Consider the following 20,398-nt stretch of genomic DNA (forward strand, 5'->3'; position numbering starts at 1 on the left):
GTTTAAACTGTGAATCAAGATTAATTGCATGCAGTAACCAGTCTTAGAATATTTTGTGACGCCGTAAGGGTTGGTACTTCCAAATTACGTGTTGGCGGTTAATTCGAAATCATGCAATTCGAAGTCCGATTTTTGCATCCCAACAACTTTGAATTAGCAGGGATTTACCATATTGTTCACTGTACAGGTATGTTAGGATACATATTAGTACTATCATAAGATGCTAGACTGTGATATTGCTCAATTTTCAATTCTTTGGTGATTTTGTTGTTGTATTAGATGGAAGATTCATAGATGGTAACAGCACTTTAGAACAGATAAATAAATTGGACCCTCACATAAAATTTACAATAAAGACTGAAACAGGTCGTACACATTAAATTACCTAGACATATCCGTCACTAGACGTGAACGCCATTTAATGTACCTAATATATATAGAAAATCCATACAAACATCAAACACAATAAAATAAGACTCCAGCTATCCAAACGCCCATAAAAATACAGCCTACCATAGTATGATATACAGAGTCTTTAATATCCCCCTATCTAACAAAGACTTTAATAACAACTTAATATAATCCATGAAATAGCTAAACAAAAATATAATAATGAATCAATAAATAAAATTATCCAAAAAAATAAAACAGCAGCCAAAATCAAAATTAATTAAAGAAGACAAATTAAAAAAAGACCATGTAATATTCACTTTCAACATTGCCAATGTGCATCTCATAACTAACATTTTCAAAAGACGTAACTTAAGAACAGCTTTCAAAACTTCTTGGAATAATGTCACTAATCAACATCAAATCTGTCAATGAAAACAACAAATACAACCATTCAGGAGTATACCGAATGAAATGTACTAAATGTGAGGCAAGTTATGTTGGACGTACTGGCAGGAGTTTCTTCATCCGCTACAATGAACATGTAAACACTGTTAAATACAACCGATTTTCTTCTGCAGGGCAAGACATAGAAGAATCCAAACACAAATTTTCCAATATTGAAGGCGATATGGAAATTCTAAACATAATTTCTCAAGGGCCCTTTGCTCAATATCTTCGAGGAATTTTTATATCAACATGGACCAGTTTGCCAATCCAAACTTTAATCTCAAGGAGATAATGAAAAATTCAACATTCTTTTCGATGCCGCCATTCCTGCGTTAAAAATATTGAAGCACCTTAACAAACAGAAACAAAAACACGCAACCAAGACTCCACAGGACACACCCCCTCCTACCCAAACTCTTCCTCAAGCCATCTGCTCTGCTCCACCACCTCCACTGTCAAAAACGCCAGCCCTCGCCGCACAAGGAGTAGTACATGACACACTTCTGACTAACACATAAGCGATCAGTTGGAGACAACAGTTTACACTTACAAAGCATATTATATAGATATTCTCTAACAGAAAACCCTTTTCTCTTTCTTTCATTTTAGATATTCTGAAGCATCTTATTGTAAGTTTCCAACAAATCACAAGTTACGCAAAATGGAATGTTCTCACCATATTACTCCAAAACATTAGACATTAAACTCGCAAGACAATCTGATGTCGACCAGTTCCCAACTAAAAGAATATTTTAACTCGTTTTATTCATTTCACCAAAATTTGCATCTTTCAAACATCTAAAATATGTACTTGTTTTAATGTAGAAATGTACAACTCATTAAGAGTGTGTTAATAGAGCATCAAGACCACACCAATGACACTACATAAACAAACTTTTAGATATAATTTTAGGCTCTTACAACTCCAATGCCAGCTGCACGGCGTAGGGATAGCATGCCTGCCTCTCACCTGGAGGCCCCAGGTTCGATTCCCGGCCAGGTCAGGGATTTTTACCTGCATCTGAGGGCTGGTTCGAGGTCTGTTAAGCCTACATGATTACAATTGAGGAGCTATCTGAAGGCGAGATGGCAGCCCCGGTCTAGAAAGCCAAGAATAACGGCCGAGAGGATCTGTTGTGCTGACCACATGGCACCTCGTAATCTGCAGGCCAACGGGCTGATCACCGGTCGCTGTTGTGCCATGGGGTTTGGTTTGGTATAACTCCAATTTGATGCAAGTTTTATTACAAATTGTATCATTTTAACTTAGAAATAAGCAGTCTTTTAACATTGTATTTTATTTTACCAAATTAAGCAGCTGAAGATGGCCTATAATACAGGCCGAAACCAGTACTGCAAAATGTATTAAATACATCAAAATATATAAAAAAGTATTGATTATGTGGGAAATCCAGCCTTATAATTGTGATTGTTGGAACTATCAATACGGGTCTAATGAAGCTAATAAACTATGAATAAGTGTGTATATAAAACATTTTCATTCTTTAAACAATATAATAACTTATAATACATGAAGAGATACATTTTCTGCTTCTCTTTTCTCTTTTCCTTATTTTTCTTTTAAATCTCAGGTCTCATAATATCACAGCCCTGGAGCTTTCTAGCTGTGCTGCATCTTGTAAGGCAAAAAAAAAATATTCCTTTTTGCTCCACATTAATAAATATTATCAGATATTACATCTGTTTATAGTTTTAAAACATCACAGAATGAACAGACAAAATAACTATGCCTCCGACGCATCCTCCCAGCAGGCATGATGTAGGATGATAAACGAGATCAGAAGACTGACTAATGGACACCACATAACAGTAATAAACCTGGAACAGAAAAAAAAGTTTCAAATTAGGCTATAAGTCATACAGTAAACTGCTGGTTATTCAGACTAATGAAAGGGTAAAACATTCCTGCAAAATTAAAAAAAATTAAAAAAAAACAGGGATAATCCAATAAAATCAAACCTTTATTAGCAACATGTTTTATTTATCGTATGGCAAATGCATGGACCATAAAAATGCTGAAATTTACAATATGCATAATATGTAATGTACCCGCTCAAAGCCTGAGTCCCAACCAGCATTTATCTCAGGGAGTGTTATGGTCCGAATCTATCGCAACTCATAAACAATAAAAAAAATATTTTGAGATATAAGATCTGAAACTAAATGTAAGGGCGCCATCCAATCAGTACTACAGGGTTGAACGGGACACTCTAATCTTTATCTTTAAGGCTCATCATAAAACACACAAATTATATATATATATTCAGATCAAAGGGAAATTATGAATTCTCCGTCCTAGGAATGGGGACGGATATTTAAACGGTCACGAAGGGTTTACTATTCTACAAGAACAAGAACCTGGAACTGTTTCCTTGCAAATGCTAAAGGAGCATTTTATTTAAGTAAACAAATTAAATTTTACACACAATCAAAATCTGTTGACCCTTGATTTGCCGGTAATTTGGCAAATTATTCCTGAAAAATGATTACATAATATTTATCACTTTTGACCACCCTTCCATTTGGGTGGTAGAACCGTTGATATCTGAAGGTATCAGATTTACCTTCGTTAACACCATGACCATATTTGATCATGGACCAATTACCTGTTGGCTAAGTAGGCGCGATCACATGGACCATGTTATCGCCTCCACTTTGATTGAGATGAGACCAACCCGGGAAACTACAAACTCTCCCCGGGTTCCTAACCAAGATATGCTAATCGTTAGTTGAAGGAATACGACAAAGGGACTCTAACCTAATGGTCCAGATGTAGGGATTTGCCTTAACTTATTAACTTATTATTTACAACCAATTGACATTATTAAGTTAATTCGCCAGCTGACTTCCCTAGTATCATCCATCATCAGCATCGGAAATAATAAGAAAAATAAATAAAATAAAAAATATTTTATTAAATATTATTATTATTATTATTATTATTATTATTATTATTATTATTATTATTATTATTATTATTATTTGTGGAGATCATGATTATCGTAACCCGTAATCATCCTCGGAATAATATTTCAACTTTTCGCGATTTTTATTTTCATCTGAAATAAATAAAAGTAGCTTCTTTGATTATTCTTCTTCTCCTTCTTCAAATATTCTCATTATTATTATTATTATTATTATTATTATTATTATTATTATTATTAGTTAAAAATCTCAAATTTTTCATTTCAACTCCCAACATCATTATTATGTCCAAAATATAAAAAAAGTAAATTCTTCTTCAAAAAAAAGTAGTTTCTATATATATAAATTATTATTATTATTATTATTAATTTTTTTAAAAAATTAATTTCGCCTGTTACACGGTATTCCACTCTTAATATGTTTAACACATAACCCCTTTCACAATTCCGATTTATTTTGGCACTAATCAATCCAGATATGATTTACTTGAAATATTATTATTATTCTTTCAAAAATCTTTATTTTTATTCCCCATCTTTATAATTTAGTCACATACGTTCTCTCCCAAACAGAAATCACCAAGATCCGAATTCACATCGGTCGGGACATAATAGTGTTCGAACCCGCAACCTTATTTTCGTACTGTCGTTAATTCATGGAGACCATATGCTCCTAAGACAATTCTCAAATCCCATAACACCTCGCAGTTGGGCAAATACCTCCAATCTCTGCAAGTGTTAAATTATTCCTTCCTTTTCCATTTTTAAGTCCATTTATCCATCGGAACTCTTCAAAACATTTTCACTCATTAACCCTCGGTGTGTGGACTCTATTCTGCCACTCAATACACCGGTATAGAAATACAACCTCTATGCAGGCCTTAAGATCCATCTATTTCTTCATCAACATCAGTACAATTCACTTTTATTTCGGGCCGGATTACTGTCCCACAAAACTCCAAATCTCAACTTTTGGCTCAAATCCCTCTGGATCTCAAACATAGCGTGACCATATTATAAAAGTGCCTATCTCGTTTCTACCAAAATTATTTATGATTATTATGGAGTCCAAAAACGTTAAATCAACAATTTAGTGTTAAAACCAGATTCACTGCACAAATTATAATTATTCATGGCACATGCGATCTCCACATTTAAATTACTTTAATTTGCAATCATTCTATCCAAATAAGCCCATGCCTTTATTCTCAAAGATTATTATTAAACACGCCTTTACACATTACCAAATTTTAATGTACTACTTCGACACTTGTACAGATTATTATTATTTTGTCCACTGGCGAACTTCGCGATATTTACAAACAAATCAATGGACTTCATTCCGTCCCACAACAATTTAAATCACTTGGCAATCCTACCTCTGGATTATCTTAACAACATGCCTTAATATCTATAAAAGTTCCGATAACGGAAAATCACTTTGGAAGCACTTCTAAATGAATATTAACATTATCTTTACGTGAAACGTGCTCCATATCATATCAAACAACTCAAGCACTTGAATGAACAACTCAACCCTACCATACTCTACTTAATAATCAAAATTATGATGAGTGCTCGATCTAATCATGTACATATTAATTTGTCCCTTTGTCTATCTATCTTTGAATTTATACGAGCCGTAAACGGTTCATTTCACAATCAAGTTACCATGATAAATTAATATGATTTCCTCCCCCTAACGATAGCAATCTACAAATATTTTAAAGGGTTACTCATCTCTGCCATTGTAGTCTGCTAAAACCGGACGAGAAGCCATAGCCCCTCCGGTTTTTAGCAATGCATTCCACTGGTATTCATGCCAGCTTGAAGAATTAATCCTTGACCCTTTTCAACTTTACACATTTTGAATAAAAACAAATAAAATAACTGTTGCACTTTGGAATAATTTCCACCCTAAATTCTACTCACAAATTTTACACTCTCAGCCTTGTATCTAGCCCACTTAATGTAGATATACATTCTTCATTCCTTTCCCGGACACTAGGAACATGGGATACCTCGGGATTCCCTTTACAACGGCCCGTGCGCGCACTTGAATTTCCCGTCTCACGTTCGTGTAGCTGACCAGGTATCAGTTTAGAATCGACTGTTTACTACGTGACATAAACACTCGTGACCGTTCTCATGTAACGCACTTCCTAATCTGTTGGTAGAATCTCACACTCCGTAAGTTATGCTTTACTGAGTCTTGTCTATTTGAAACACTTCATACTAGTAGACTGCTCAAGACTGTAATATGAGCTACATCACGTCATGAATCACTGTACTATGTAACAATATAATACTTCGAACCCTACTCCACGAGTAAGTACACACTCGCACCCCTGGCGTAATCACGGCTCGAACAAAATATCAGAAGTTGTCACGCACCCCTGGCGTGGTGACCGCTCAAACGCTTTGTCAAAAGTAGTTACGCATCACTGGCGTGGTATCCGCCCGAACACTTTGTCAGAAGTAGTTACGCACCACTGGCGTGGTGACTGCCCGAACACTTTGTCAGAAGTAGTTGTCAGTCCTTGTCCACGACCTCATATTTATACTTGTATCCCCTCTCTTCCGAGTTCAACGGAGTTCATTTTGGGACGCGCAGTCCCGATATCTTCATACGACACTTTTCGGTTTGGCCCGTGGCTTTAATATATGATCCAATGATGTAATTATGTTCTCAAAGGCTCTATACCAATTCTCAACTATTATCGTTCGCTGGTAATCGTTATATTTGCGAATTTAGCTGCCGTATCCCGGCTTGGGGTTTCGTGCTCTATTGTGGCGTCCTTTGCCTTCAGCCAATCAACGAATAGCGTCCATGAATTCTCAGAATTACACCATGCAACCTCCCGCAATAATTAACTTTTTATAAGTTTTATGGTATAGTAAGGCTCCTAAATTCCACTTTGTTCTGAATTGATACTTCACTTCCTTCTATCAGTTTAATCCACGGAGTTAGCCTCGCTAGTGCTTCTTACAATACGAAGTTGTCGCCTTGCTTTGGTCAAGTGAATTTTTCCACTGGTCCACCTAAACCACGTGACCGGGAAGGCTGATATTTTTTTCTTCAAGTGCCAACCCCGCGTTCAACTCCCGCTAGTTACATGGAGATACCCCTACGTCATTTCTCAGAAATTTGCACCCGGCTCTCTGCGCTCTTTCCACTACCTAGACTGCCCGGGGCTATGAAAACCTTCTGCAACTAGTCAACAACTCGTGCCTTTCCCTTGCCCCCTCGTCACGATTTCTGAGAATTCTAATTCTGCTGTTCATTGTTTTTGTTAATCTCAATGGAGACAACAGTCTGTGGTATGGTGAAACCTGCCATCTCGGCCTGGCCTGTTCTTACTGTATGTACAGTACGATCTTCTTGCTTCTGAAAATGAAATATATATTCCTCCATAACTAATTATAATTGCATGACGCTTATCACACCCCCACCAGGGCGCAGTAAACACACACACAGATAAAAAAATAACAGTGAAGAAACCATTATCAATGAGGCAGAGATCTTGCCTGGTCTTAAGAGGCACTAGGCACAATTGGATATCCAGATCATTATGCCAATGAATTAGGTTAATAGGGACATCCATTAAGTCTGCCTGTGATCGTCTGTTTGAGAGAAGATGGCACTCAAACATCATATGCCTTTTTGATTGATATTCCGCTTCGCAGTCGCGGGTAGGTTAAAAATCGACATGTCATTGACAAACAGACCTTGTGCTGGATTGATGATGTGCAGCAGGCTGCTTGTAAGACATGGTAGCAGATAGGCAGCACAGGGGATTTAGAATGGTACCAGGCTCTTTGGTCCACTGCAAAACAAGTTGTAGCAGCTGCAGAAAGCAGCACCTTACCAAGTCATCTGTGACCAACAGGATAAGCATGGTGGCACAAACGGAATCTACAAACTCGCCCACGCCTGCAATCTATGTTGTTATCAACAACAAAGACGAAAAGGGCTGCTGCTTCAAAACGGAAACAACCTGCTACATCGCTGGAAGAGTATTTTGAAGACACAGTAAAACCTCGGTTAATTTGAAGTCGTTTCGACGGAAAAATTGACTTCGAATTATGTGATTTCGAATTAACCGCCAACTTGTAATTCAGAAATGCCAAACCTTGCTGTGTCACAAAGTATTCTTCTAACATCCATTACTGCATGCAATTAACATTGATTTACAGTTTAAACCTTTCAAATGCCACAAAAAAAAAAAGTTTCCAGAATGTATCCAACAAGGTGTATTTACAGTATTCAAATAATGCACTTGGATAACTCACTGGCAAACATAACCTCATGCAACAAAAGAAGAAAAAACATGATTCAAAGATGAGGAGAAATCTATACTGGTTACACTGTGCAAGTACTTTATTCATCGGATTAATGTACTGTATGCATTTTAGATGCCTTGTACTTGCACGGAAAGTACTTTATGCCCTTAAACATCGTGGCTTATCGAACTTTCCAAAGAAGAGGGCAAGAAGTGTCTCGCTTCCATCTGCATTACAATACAGTACAGTGACTCTATCCTTGTACGATTTCCTGCCATGGCCCTTCTCTCGTAATTCAGAAATGCCAACCCTTGCTGTGACACAAAGTACTCTAAGACCCATTAATGCATGCAATCCCCTTGATTCTCAGTTTAAACCTTTCAAATACTATGGAAAAAAACTATTTTAAAAATGTATCCAACAAGATGCATTTACATTATTCAAAAAATGCACTTCGATAAATTCATGGCAAACATGAAAAACACAATTCAAAGACGAGGACAAATTATGTTGGCTCCCCAGTGCAAATGCTTTATTTTTTGGATTACTGTACTGTTTGCATTTTTAGATGCCTTACACTTGCACGGAAAGTGCCCAAAGCCCTTAAAACATCGTGGCTTACTGAACTTCCATATGACAAGGGAAGGAAGTCTCCCACTTCTGTTGCATTGCAACACAGTACAGTGGCCTCCCAGCTGGCACTTCTCTCCCTTAAAACCGCAAGTTCATTTGGGCTCGGCGTTAAACAAAAAAACCATGCAGTTTCATCGGTACTGACAATATTGATCGGTGCGTTTGAATTGATTATATGAGCCATGCTTTATTGTCAACTGTCAGCATCGCCAGTGTTCGCAGATTTTACTTCTACGCATTATAACTCTATTACTCTACATATACTGTCTGCTACGTGATATTGTGGCGTTCCTTAAAATGCTGAATACAAAAGAATTACGATTTCACTCAAACTTAGCAAATATAAATCACGCTGCAGACACACCAAAGTGAGTGAAAGTGCGGAAAGCTACCTCTACACATTCCGGAAGACATGTTCTTTCATGATGCGGAGAAATTATGAATTTGAATTACTCTGTAAAATACTATTTATTTTTTTTTATGTAAAGGCAGTTTTGAATTAAAAGTCTGAATTTCAGTACCTGGACCAACATTGTTCTTTGAATTACGAATGATCCATACTTCAATTTAAACAATTTAAATAACATGCAAAACCATACCTCACATTTCTGGAAATGAGCGCTTCTTTGAATTAGGCAGGATTTTGAATATCGAGGTTCTACTGTATATGCAATCAAGAGTTCCCTCATCCACCTCTACTTATAGCCAATCCCATTCACGACCCAGTCCCAACTATCATTATGGAAAAAGTGTCCACTGTTATCAACAAAATGAAGCCTGGGAAAGCACCTAGTGCAGATAATATCCTAGCAAAAGTGTGGAATCTTCTTGAAGAACACGTGAGATTTGGTTTAATGACTTCAACACAGTTTAAGGATAACACAGTACCCGATGCCTGGCAGACCAGTATCACAATACCACTTTGGAAAGGAAACGGAGACATACACAAATGTTCAAATTCTAGACCAATCCACCTCTTGTGCCATACTATGAACATTTCTTAATGCGAGATTATGAAACGTCACTGTCTCACCTTACCAGTGTGATTTTGTTAAGGAAAGCAGAAGAGATGCTACCCATGCGCTTCATATATTGATGGAAAGAGACCATGAAGAAGGAAGACTGTTCACTTGGCCTTTCTTGATTTAGAAAAGACTTTTGACAGTGTGCCGGCCCCGTGGTGTAGGGGTAGCGTGCCTGCCTCTCGCCCGGAGGCCCCGGGTTCGATTCCCGGCCAGGTCAAGGATTTTTCTCTCGACCTGGGGGGTGGTTCGAGGTCCACTCAGCCTACGTGATTAGAATTGAGGAGCTATATGACGGTGAGATGGCGGCCCCGGTCTCAAAAGCCCAGAATAACAGCCGAGAGGATGTGTCGTGCTGACAACACGGCCCCTCGTAATCTGCAGGCCTTCGGGCTGAGCAGGGGTCGCTGGGCTGGCCAAAGCCCTTTCAAGGGCGTTAAGTGCCGTGGGGTTTGACAGTGTACCACATGATCTCATTTGGCTGGCAATGAGACTACAAAGACTACTTCGACTGGATAGTTTTTATCATCTCAGATTTTATATACTGGATGACCAGAAATTGGCCATGTCACGTCCATTTGGTGTCGTTCCTGTCACACTTCTGCAAGTTGGTCTTGCATCTTGTGGTACTAGAACGTAATGGTCAGGAGGAAGCTCTTCCTTTGGAACCATCCATTCTCCCAAATGCAGATATTTTCCCTGCCCCTTTGAAATCCTTGCTTGCTGTGGAGGTCCTGTAAGAGCGGCAGGGATTGCCAAGAAACTCTTTGATGATTTTAGCCAAGCATATGCCAGGTGACGGTCATTTAAAGGGTGGGCTTCCCTAGTCATAGGCTTAATTTTCTCATATCTAGCAACTATCTCATGTCTGATTCAAGAGGAGCTACGCCAGCGAGGCAATGGACCTCATCTACTGGTGTAGAACTTAAGCAGCCCACAATAATATGGCGAGTCTCGTTAAGTGCCACATCTACGCTTCTGGCTTGGCTGCATTTGTACCATGCCGAACATCCAATATTTAGCAGTAAAGTAGCACAGTGCAAGTGCACTCCTTCTCACGGTACACGGATGAGCTCCCCATGTTGTACCCGTCAGTTTCCACACTATACTGTTTCTGGCAGCCCCTGTCTGTTTCATGTTTAGGCAGTGTTTCTTATACATAAGCACATAAGTAACTCCAAGATATTTGGAGTTGGACAATGTTCAAGAGGAATTTCTTTGCAGTTGATTTGCAGGGTTTTGGCTGCCTGTTTCTTCCTCAGGTGAAAGACACAGATCTGAGCTTTGGCAAAATTCAGCTCCAGATGATTTTCATTGTAGTACATGGTAAACTCTTTCACGGCTTTTGATAAGATCTGTTCTGTCTTCTCAAGCAATCTAGTTCTACTGGAACTGGTTTTAACTACACCAAGATATTACATGTCTGAGAGTATTTCTATATCCTCTTAAGTTCCATCAGACCCAAAGTAGCTTTTATAACTGGGCAGATGCCCAGGAGCACTTGAGATTTGGGGGCACAAAGAAAGGAAGGAATTTTTAATTAAACCCAACAGTGAGTTTAGTGAAATGGGGGTTTTAATGATCTGTCAATCAAACCATAACCCAGTACGATGTCCTTTAAGCCTCGGGAATATGCCTGCTTGCTTGTTGTAGGTAGTAGTTACAGATTTCTCCGTTTGGCACTGATAGCTGACCCCATGCATGCAGCATGTCTTGGCTCGAAGCAGCAACTTCACACAGGCAGAACTTTGTTGCTTAAGGGTTTGCTAGCATTTTGGTTTCTCAAATACTTTTGTTGTTGCTGAAAGTTCACTTCTCAAAATACCTGGAATTAAGTTCTTGAGGATCAGTTTACTAAATGAAGCGGATTGCATTTCATTTGTGATTGATAGTATGTTGGCATGCTATTGTGGCAGTCTTCTTCTTCTACTTCTTTGTAGAATTGTTTTGTTTCAAGATGGCAGTTTATTAGAGGTAGGCGCGTGCGAGTGCACGTGTATCTGTGTGTAAATAACTTGTAAATAAAAGAGTGTATGCAATTGACAGCATTTTGTGTGCATTATTGTGGATACAACATGTCTTGTAACTTAGAGACAGCACTTCTGTATTACACATAAAGTACTACAGCTATAGGCTGGGGTCTTGCCGCACTTTAAAATGAGGTTTATGATAGCAGAAAGGCAGTTTGTAGTGATAAGTTTGCCTTTGCAAGTAGCACAGGATATTTCAACCCTGATCTTCTTCACCACGAAACCACCTACATACGACAGAGAAGATAACTATATGGTAGTCTGAGTAGGAACTAAAACAAATGAAATAGTTCCACTAGATATTCAAGCTAAACAAAAAGGAATTTAACAAAATTATAAATAATATTAATACATACGCTGGATATCATGTAGCTCATCTACACTACATAGAGTGGAATTCAGTAAAGATGCTTCAGGAATCTTGCAAGCACTACCTTCAGTTACTTGTTGAGTCCATACTGATACTGTCTTCTCTGTGATTTCAAAGTTTGTGGAAGAAGGGAGAAAAAAAAATACCTGCTTTTATAACTTAACTCATACTAAAAGTTGCAGTTCTGCAGTACAGCATGTCGTTTGCTCCTGACATTTTTCTCAGTCCACTGAAGAACAATTGAATGCAATCAGAATTAAATAACCTTGTTAAAATGTAAAGAAAACAGTTCTTGATGAGATACCTTATGTATCTTACTGTTGATACTGCTTCAACCATGACCGCTTCATATGTTTTGGTACTTATGAAATCCTTTCTTGATTCTTCACTTCATATCTTGATACTGTTAAGATATTTGAGACACTGGTTTTCTGACCATTGAAGCCCCTCATCACTAATGGAGAAAAAAGGCATACGGTCTTCATTCCCTGCCCTACCTGACGAGTAATGCTACTTACTTAAACAAATGCGAACCATTTATCCTTTAGTGTCTGAACGTGTCTTGAAGTGTCGTCTTCTCCAAAAAAATTGTGAAGTTTGTCATCATACAGGAGCCACTGTCTGATTAACATTACGTCAATGAAATGGCGTATGTCTTTTAGTGTAAGGAGTGTCCAAGGACATGTTCGTCTCGCCAGGTGCAGGTCTTTTGATTTGACGGCCGTAGGCGATCTGCGTGCCATGATAAGGGTGAAATGATGATGAAGGCGAGAGAAAAAAAAAACCACACACACAACCCAGGACCCCTTTGACCAAGGGCAAGCACGCTAACCATTTAGCCATGGAGCCGGACTATTACATCAATAACTAGACTCCACAATAATTCAGCCTTATTGCGATTTTCAGCTTCTGCCCTGAGCCTAGCTTTAATATTAGAGGCGTAACTCAAGTTTCCAGACAGATATCTCCTACGAAACTAGACATGTTCTTGGCAGTTAAACGATGTGGTCTCTTGCTAATTTATATCCTTTGTAATGTTTTCTTACCTTCCGCCACCAATATCCTGGCACACGTTTCTAACCCTACTTCCTTCCCCGGATCTCTACACTTCTACTTACGCTAAACGCACCTTCAACTGCTATATTCTCGAACTTTCCAGTCTCTTTCCCCTCTCGCCCCTACCATTAAGTCTGTTTATGTCACACTCTGCCGACTATAAATTCTCGGCTATTACTTCACTCTTCATCAGTATGCATCGCATCAGTTCGAGACTGGAACCTATTTCTACTTTGTCTGCATGATGGCTCTTTACTTCATTCCAGCTGAAGTTTCATCAATGACCCAGGTAGGGGGAGAGACCTTTCGACTTTCTGGGTAAGATGGTTCTTCCCAGTTCAGTTTTTTTTTTATAAAGTTTTAATCTACATTGCAGCCTTTCCTGAAGTGCTAGATGATCCTGGGGACCTAATCCATGGACTAATAAAATTTTCTGCTCTCCTTTATTGTCATTATACCTTCTCCCCCCTTTTTTAATCTTTGATTTGTGCCTTTGATCAAAAAGCATTGTATAGAACTCTGGACTTTGCCTGTTGTGCCAATGCACCGAAGATAGTGAGCTCTGTTCCTCCTCCTCCTCTTCTCCTCCTTTTTTTTTTTTGGAACAGTTTGAAGACCTGTATTTCTTGTGGTCAAGTTGGCTAGACTGTTACGTATCATGGCTACTTACGTAAACAGTGTGTCATTCCTCTTTCGAATATGTTCAGATTTTCCCTAATTGTGCATTGTCTATATAACCCCACGGCACTTAACGCCCTTGAAAGGGCGTTGACCTCCCAGCGACCGCTGCTCAGCCCGAAGGCCTGCAGATTAAGAGGGGTCATGTGATCAGCACGACGCATCCTCTCGGCCATAATTCTGGGCTTTCGAGACTGGGGCATTGTCTATATACTGTATTTAAATTGTCAATTTTTCTAATATTTGAAGAAGGGACGGTTACTCCTCTACTTATCGATCTTCCGTATTTTCAGGAATCTACTGTTGTTATTCTGTTCTTGTTAAAGTTTTAAATTGTATTTTCCTCTGAAGATGTATTAGTTTTTTGATCATTACTTGTTATTGCTGATTAAATTTATCCTCCCGGTGAGGTTAGTTTCTCAATTGTTTATGTATCATAGTTCTAACTGTTCTTAATGTTGTTATCTCTGTTAAAAAAAGTTTTCTTGTTCTTTGTTGAACACACACTAATGATTGTCATTAATTAAATTTAATACTCGTTGAAACATTTCTTTCATTCTTCTGTACATCCACGGACACCCTCTGGTGATGGCCTAGAAATAGCATTCTTTCATGAATATTCCTGGAATTATCCATTTATTCTATCGTATACTTATCTGTATATGACATATCAAATATCAATCCAAAGTACGTCACCTTTCAGAGAGCAACAATGCCATACCATGCATTGTTTCATGGAAGTTTTTGACCATCTTGGGGTTAACTTTCTCAAATTACCAAGCGAGTTGGCCGTGCGGTTAGGGACGTGCAGCTGTGAACTTACATTCGGGAGATAGTGGGTTTGAACCCCATTGTCAGCGCCCTAAAGATGCTTTTCCATGGATTCCCATTTTTACACCAAGCAAATGCTGGGGCTGTACCTTGATTAAGACCAAGGCCGCTTCCTTCCCACTCCAATCCCTTTGTCACCATTACATAGTGTCCACAGAAATGTTCTCTCAAGTTTCCCTGACTTTCCCTAACCTACAAAAAAAAAATTCTCTGACTCATGAAGCTGAGCGGCAAGTTAATTCGCCAAACGGCATGTTTTACAAGGAACGAAAAAGGAAATTCCAGCCTCCACCAATCCCATAGATCGCCTAATTCTCCCTCCCCTTCCTTTTTTTCAATTATTTATGGAAAAATAATTACACTGATGGGCACTTTATATACCTATCCTATATATAAACAAATTGTTTAATAGTAACATGTAGGCCTAACATATACCTTTAATCTTATCATATCCAAGGAACAAAGTACGACGAACTTATTAATAGAGTAATTCAAATATGAAAATAAAATTATTTTACCACAGTAATTTAATACTATTTCATGTGGATTTAAAGCACTCTTGAGATCAAAAGTAATTAATTTGTGTTTCTAATGTAGGTGAATATAATGAATTCCAATTAGTCTACAGTACGTCTATAATCAAAACAGTTTTCAAATTTGAAGACAAATCAGTCACAGGCACCATAGGTTTCTGAATTTGGAATCTTCTGAGGAAAGGTTCAACATTTGGCAAAATACTTCTAAAAGCACTTAATTTTGCCTTAAGTAGTGTATTCTTCCCAGCTTCACTAAAGTATTGAAGGTTCTTTTTTTTTTTCAGTGTACTCTTTCACAGATTTGTCAATGTAATCATATATTTTAAGAGCTTGAGCAACACAAAATCCTTTTCCAACCATATTTTTTTTTCTTTTTTTCTTTTTTTTTTTTAGGGGCTTTGCGTCGCACCGACACAGATAGGTCTTATGGCGACGATGGGATAGGAAAGGGCTAGGAGTTGGAAGGTAGCAGCCATGGCCTTAATTAAGGTACAGCCCCAGCATTTGCCTGGTGTGAAAATGGGAAACCACGGAAAACCATTTTCAGGGCTGCCGATAGTGGGATTCGAACCTACTATCTCCCGGATGCAAGCTCACAGCCGCGCGCCTCTACGCGCACGGCCAACTCGCCCGGTCCCAACCATCTTATTGCAGTGAACTTGTAAGGAAATGCGGTGCTTATTGTTATATCTGTATATTTAGCATGTCGAGCAGGGCTATCTTTAAAAAGATTGTGCACAGTCAATTTTGGAGACCGCAGTTTTCATGGCTCAATTCACTCCATGATTCATCAAAACAAACAACGTAGTCAGAGCACTGTTTTAAGTCATTTTGCAAACTTTCTTTAAAATATGAGGCTAATCCATTAATCTTGCCCATAGTAAAGTTTTGAGCAATTTTACTGTCTGGGAACATTGTTTTGAATGCTGTGAAGGTTCCATCGCAAGACTTGATAAACATTTTTCCAGTGACAACCTGGAGAGAGAATATGGCTTCAGCCGATATAATATCTTTATTCAAACTGCACACTGACTTGTTCCTGGCAATGCTAATTCCTTTGTACCTGTGGATGTAGTGCTAACTCTTGGCTGCATATCTTCAAGTGGAGATGGAGTAGAGGTATTATTTGCGAAGAAAGACATTGTTGGCTGAGAAGACTTAGCTTTCATGTATTTTGTATGAGTAGGTCCTTCAGCATGAGAAGTGACTGCTTGTTTGCCCATATTGCTAAGTTTGAATGATTTACAACACACTTTACAATATGCTGAAGTTGCATCATTTACCAATATGTCCAACCAACCACTCAGTTCGGGAAACACTTTACTGTCTAGCCAAAGTTAATTAAATGTACACTGCTTGTTAGCCATTGTCATGAGTTTCAAGAAAGCATCCTAGAACTGAAATAAAAAAGAATAACACAAAAATTGTTGAAAGAAATGACACTAGGGCACACAAAAACTGTAGAATTGTTATGCATTTCTTGTGAAAAAATACCTGAACTAGAAATGCTACAATAGCCTGGGTTACAACAGACTAGAGCTGAAAAATATCGCCTCAAATCCATCATTGAGGAAGATTTCCCTGACTTTCCATATTTTTTATCTATTTCCCTGACTTTCCTTGACCAAAATTTTTTCCCTGACTTTCCAGGGATGAGGATACTATGCATAAGACCTATCTGTATTGGTGCAACGTAAAGCAGCTTGCAAAAGAAAAAAAAATTTCAAATTATGTATCTCGTCCAATAAAAATTTGAAATTTTCTTTACAGTATTCCAAAAACAAGAAGTCTATAGTTTTGTGACACTCATTTTCTTCGAAATACTTCAACTTCTTACCTGATTCCACATGCTTTCTTAAAACGTTTCTGACTTGTTATTGGACCGCTACAGCTTACAGCTTAGATTACCGTTTTCCCTTTGTAATTTCTGTAAAGGCCTGCTGTCATTTCTTGATGGATGCAGTACTTTTGCATCCATCTCTTGGCACAGGCCAGAGCAAAGTGTAGTTTCCACTGAAGTCCCAGTCTCACCCATGGCTGTGACAATATGGAAGTTGCTGGGGTGTGGGTCGTGCTGAGTAATGGCATTCAGAGCACAACCAGTGCGTCTGAGTGTTATGAAAGGTGTTGCTCATAGGGTCAGTTCTGCTACAATAGCACTGCCTGGCCCAGTGAGGAAAGCAATGGCAAACTACCTCACTCCTCGCCTTGCCTAGTATGCCTCATTTAGGTACTGCAATTGGTTTTTGTGGTTTTCCTATAACTGCATAGCCTTTGGTGGTGCTATTTGAGGATCCAACCAGCCTCTGGGCTGATGACCTAACAGACAGACAATTTCTGTAAACTCAAAATGAAAGTTCCCTCTGTATCTACAGCAACTGAACTGAAGTTTGGTAGATCATTTCCTTTGTAGAATTGCAGCATCATTTAGTGAACAAGAAGCAGACCTATAATTGTGTTGCTCCTGGACAGGACTGCGCTTTCACTTTCCATTTCTCAACAGCATATTTTCTTTATTTTGTTTAATTAATTCCCGTCTTGGTGTTACTGTTGTAGTAACTTTATGGGATGGATGGTTTGAGAAAATACTTGGCATTCTACCTGGTTTTAAACTCAAATTTTAAGGTTTTGGTTTGTAATCATATTCTGAAAATGTTCGCTACAAACTACAGATGAGTTAAGACTTCATGTTTGACTCAAACTTATCTGGTGAAATTATCCATTTCCTTTTCAGTTCCGGATACACAGGATTTTCGTAGTAACTTATACCATTATCATTAATTTTTGCCTTTTTATTTTTCTAAAATGGAGTGCAACAGTATACCATCTGAAGAGAATGAGATTGTATATCTTCAGTGTGGCATTTGTAATGTATGGTAGCCACTATGAGTACAGATAACTGTCTGAAAAATTCAAAACAATCTAGAATATTTCTACTGAAAAATACAATCTTAATTATTTAGATAACCTTCAATAGTACAGGGATGCATAGACTTAAAGAAACTCTCAAGTACAGTATTGATAATTTTGTTTCACGAACACACGTACATCACAGGTAAACCTCATCGTAATGCACTGGCAGGTGCTTCCAAGGGGCTATGGCTATCAGAGCTCCTAGCAACAAGAAACAGAACATAACTCATTTACTAGCTCCTGCAAGATCTGGCAAAATGCTGAGGCCTAAAGGACATCGCAGCAGGCTATGATCAAACATAGTAGTATGGATTTTTTATGCAACACTGTTGTGAATACAGCCTAGGCCTACTTACGTAGCTAATTTAGTTTTCCATGGCAAATTAAACATCAGAATGCACACATTTGTAATAAGCAAACCAAGATAACATTTGTAAGTGGAAATGATGATGATTATGATTATTATTAGCAACCGACCAGGTTAGTTCAGTGGCAGGGCCGGAGGCAAGTAATCCTGACTTCAGAGATACCATGTGTTTGAATCCTACCATCGGCTGTTCTTGAAATGGTTTTCCGTGGTTTAACCACTTCACTTCCAGACAAATACCGGAACAGTACATTCTTTAAAGGCTGCAGCTGCTTCTTCCCAAATTCCTACTCAAAAATTCCTTCTTTCTTCAACTAGACCTAAGTTAGAAGTTGCCTCATAAACTGGAGGAACGTGAAGTCTACCTCAGTACACCAGTGGATACCATGCTCGTGTGCCATCCTACTTCGTGTGCTCTATATATAGACTTCACAGTTTTTAACTTATCTCTTCATGTCTACACTGCATATGTTTCGACGTTTATTCCTCCACTTTCTCCTGCTGAAATTTTACTGGTCGCCATAGTGGATGCTCATCTGTTTCCTTTGCTGTCATCATACATCATCGGCTCAGCCGTTTGTCATGCTTATAATTTCTAGAATCATCTCTCCGCCTATATATTCTCACCACCCTGCCTAATTCAGCAGATGGAATCGAGGCTGGAATGAGCGCAGGACCTCACTGAGGCATGAGAACTTTCTCTGCCCATCACTTTGCTACCGTACCTTGAGGTGAGAGACATGGAAACTATCCTATATAAATTCTAATTCAACTATTCTTTTCTACGAGCACCTTGGCGGGAGTTGGAGGAGTGGTCTGCACATTGTGGACAGTCAAGATAACCTTCGCTGAAAATTTGCATTATCGATGTCAAATTACTATTATGGAACTGAATGGCCATCTACCATAACCTCTATACGTCTGACGTACATCTCGCATCATGTTTTTTGGCATCCTATTTCTCCCATCCTGACTCTTTATACCATAGGATGTACTAGCTTTGTATCTTGTATAAGTTTTCCCTTCATGTTTCAGATCTTTAGGCACATTCACGTTATTAAGGAACTTGTCACGATCACTATTAATTCTAATCATGTACTATGATCCCTTGGAATAAGTTTTCTCTTAATGTTACACATCTTTACGTTCACTCGTGTTTATTAAGGAACTTGTTACGATCACTATTAATTCTAAGCATATACTATGATCCCTTGAATAAGTTTTCTCTTCACCTTTTGTGTTTTCACACACACTTATGTTAACGAAAGTTCTTATAACCAATTTCTTCTAAACATGTACTTTGATTAATGAATATTGAATTTTCACGACTGCATTGTAATCGAAACCGACTATCAACCATTAGGTCGTGTTACGTACATTTAGTACGTGTTGAAGAGATGTTAAGTACAGAACAAAAATGGCCAACCAGACACCAGTGGGATCCGAACCCACAACCTCCCGATTTCGCGTTGGTTGCTCTACCAATTGAGCTATGGTGGCCTAAGCCATCTTTGTTCTGTTGGAAAGGATCTAAGCTACAGGTCTGGTACTACTACCATCACACTGTAGAGTGCGTTTAAGTTGCCCGTTGAGGGCCAAGTCAATGAATATTGAATTTTCACGACCGCATTGTAATCGAAACCGACTTTCAACCTATTAGGTCATGTTACATACATTTAGTACGTGTCAAAGAGATGTTAAGTAGAGAAAAAAAATGGCCAAACAGACACCAGTGGGATCCGAACCCACAACCTCCCGATTTCGCGTCGGTTGCTCTACCAATTGAGCTATGGTGGCCTAGGCCATCTTTGTTCTGTTGGAAAGGATCTAAGCTACAGGTCTAGTACTACTACCACCACACTGTAGAGTGCATTTAAGTTGCCCGTTGAGGGC

The 20,398-nt window shown here is 38.6% G+C and overlaps 1 protein-coding gene across 2 annotated transcripts in view; it reads right to left on the reverse strand.

Moving 5' to 3' along the window:
* Positions 1-2,335: 2,335 nt before the first annotated feature.
* Positions 2,336-20,398, reverse strand: part of LOC136865944 (uncharacterized) — a 142,013-nt gene continuing 123,950 nt past the window's right edge. For both annotated transcript variants that reach the window (XM_067142505.2, XM_067142504.2), the window contains exon 12: positions 2,336-2,679. The gene's annotated coding sequence lies outside the window, so the exon portion shown is untranslated. The remainder of the gene's footprint in view (positions 2,680-20,398) is intronic.

The sequence above is a fragment of the Anabrus simplex genome, chromosome 3 (genome assembly GCF_040414725.1).
Source record: "Anabrus simplex isolate iqAnaSimp1 chromosome 3, ASM4041472v1, whole genome shotgun sequence".
In the NCBI taxonomy this organism is placed as follows: Eukaryota; Metazoa; Arthropoda; class Insecta; order Orthoptera; family Tettigoniidae; genus Anabrus; species Anabrus simplex.